Genomic DNA, 3,308 nt, shown 5'->3' with positions numbered 1-3,308 from the left:
AAATATATACACAAAGTGTTGTATATATATATTAATTATATATATTTTTTTTTAAATATATTTATTTATATATATATATATAACGCAGTGTGTATTGCACAGCGTTCGAGCGCTACAGGTAGCCAAATGCATCGTCATCTTATTAGTGACGCGCAAATATAAAATGTTGACAAGATGAATATGATATAAAAATATCATATATATAAAATGAAAAAAAAAATTTTTTTCATCAAAGTATAAGTCCGTAATATACGGACGGCGGGAGTTGTAATAACTTTTGCCTGGTAGCCCTTTGACTCGTCATCATATTAGTGACGCGCATGATTCAATTCATGAGATTCCTACTGTCCCTATCTAAACTTTTTTAAAAATATTAAAAATTTTTCCAAGTACAAAAATTTATGAATGGATTTGAATATACAAAATGTTAACACGATAATAATAATGTCTCTGCTGTATTGATAATATTAATATAATATTAAATCAACATATATATAAAATGAAAAAAAAAAATTTTTTTCATCAAAGTATAAGTCCGTAATATACGGACGGCGGGAGTTGTAATAACTTTTGCCAGGTAGCCCTTTGACTCGTCATCATATTAGTGACGCGCATGATTCAATTCATGAGATTCCTACTGTCCCTATCTAAACTTTTTTAAAAATATTAAAAATTTTTCCAAGTACAAAAATTTATGAATGGATTTGAATATACAAAATGTTAACACGATAATAATAATGTCTCTGCTGTATTGATAATATTAATATAATATTAAATCAACATATATATAAAATGAAAAAAAAAATTTTTTTTCATCAAAGTATAAGTCCGTAATATACGGACGGCGGGAGTTGTAATAACTTTTGCCAGGTAGCCCTTTGACTCGTCATCATATTAGTGACGCGCATGATTCAATTCATGAGATTCCTAATGTCCCTATCTAAACTTTTTTAAAAATATTAAAAATTTTTCCAAGTACAAAAATTTATGAATGGATTTGAATATACAAAATGTTAACACGATAATATTAATGTCTCTGCTGTATTGATAATATTAATATAATATTAAATCATCATATATATAAAATGAAAAAAAAAAATTTTTTTCATCAAAGTATAAGTCCGTAATATACGGACGGCGGGAGTTGTAATAACTTTTGCCTGATAGCCCTTTGACTCGTCATCATATTAGTGACGCGCATGATTCAATTCATGAGATTCCTACTGTCCCTATTTAAACTTTTTTTAAAAATAAAAATCAAAATAAAACTTTTCCAAATAACGAATATTAAAATATTTTTATATGGATATGAAAATATTAAAATATTTTTATATGGATATGAAAATATTAAAATATTTTTATATGGATATGAAAATATTAAAATATTTTTATATGGATATGAAAATATTAAAATATTTTTATATGGATATGAAAATATTAAAATATTTTTATATGGATATGAAAATACGTAGTATAAAAAATACCACATTTTACGAAAGCGTAGTCAAAAAGGTATATATGGTAGGTGGTGTCAGCCTACCTATATAATATATGAAATATATTATATTAAATATATTAAACATTATTATATCGATATGAGCTAATATTGATATAAGTCCGCTATTTATATGAAAATAAATAAATTATATGAATATAGAAATAATATTCATGAAATACTAAATATTAAAATATTTTTATATGGATATGAAAATATTAAAATATGGATATCTATCTTTGACGTAGTACAAAAAATACCACAATTTACGAAAGCGTAGTCAAAAAGGTATATATGGTAGGTGGTGTCAGCCTACCTATATAATATATGAAATATATTATATTAAATATATTAAACATTATTATATCGATATGAGCTAATATTGATATAAGTCCGCTATTTATATGAAAATAAAGAAATATTATCGTTAAACTCTGGAGCTTTTAAGTAAGCTGTGTCAAAAAGGTATATATGGTAGGTGGTGTCGGCCTACCTATATGAATATAGAAATAATATTCATCAAATACTAAATATTAAAATATTTTTATATGGATATGAAAATATTAAAATATGGATATCTATCCGTAGTACAAATGATAAAAGTATTCTGATGAGTATTTTTAGGTGAGAGGGAGAAGATATATAAATACCACAATTTACGAAAGCGTAGTCAAAAAGGTATATATGGTAGGTGGTGTCAGCCTACCTATATAATATATGAAATATATTATATTAAATATATTAAACATTATTATATCGATATGAGCTAATATTGATATAAGTCCGCTATTTATATGAAAATAATGAAATTATATGAATATAGAAATAATATTCATCAAATATTAAATATAAAAATATTTTTATATGGATATGAAAATATTCATATATATACGACATATATGAAAATATATGAAGTATATGAGAAATTTGACGGAGGGAGAAAATGTATAGATAAATGACCGGTTTTACGTAAGCTGTGTCAAAAAGGTATATATGGTAGGTGGTGTCGGCCTACCTATATAATATACAATTATATATTATATTTGTATAAATTATATTATTAAGATAATATAGTTGAAACGTAAGTGTTATATTAATATTTCATTAATATGACAAGTTTCCAAATATTATCGTTAAACTCTGGAGCTTTTAAGTAAGCTGTGTCAAAAAGGTATATATGGTAGGTGGTGTCGGCCTACCTATATAATATATTAAATATATTATATAAAATATTAAATTGAAAATATTAAAATATTTTCATATGGAAATGAATATATATTGAAATGAATGTTTTAGTATATATAAGTCATATAAATGATAAAAGTATTCTGATGAGTATTTTTAGGTGAGAGGGAGAAGATATATAAATACCACATTTTACGAAAGCGTAGTCAAAAAGGTATATATGGTAGGTGGTGTCGGCCTGCCTATATAATATTAATATTAAAATTTATATTATATGGATATATTTAAAATACCAAAATGAATGCTTTTAAGTGAGGGGGAGAAGATATATAAATACCACACTTTACGAAAGCGTAGTCAAAAAGATATATATGGTAGGTGGTGTCGGCCTGCCTATATAATATTAATATTAAAATTTATATTATATGGATATATTTAAAATACCAAAATGAATGCTTTTAAGTGAGGGGGAGAAGATATATAAATACCACACTTTACGAAAGCGTAGTCAAAAAGATATATATGGTAGGTGGTGTCGGCCTGCCTGTATAATATTAATATTAAAATTTATATTATATGGATATATTTAAAATACCAAAATGAATGCTTTCAAGTGAGGGGGAGAAGA

The sequence above is a fragment of the Drosophila ananassae genome (assembly GCF_017639315.1).
Source record: "Drosophila ananassae strain 14024-0371.13 chromosome 4 unlocalized genomic scaffold, ASM1763931v2 tig00000061, whole genome shotgun sequence".
Lineage (NCBI taxonomy): Eukaryota > Metazoa > Arthropoda > Insecta > Diptera > Drosophilidae > Drosophila > Drosophila ananassae.
Note: the sequence above shows the minus strand (reverse complement) of the source record.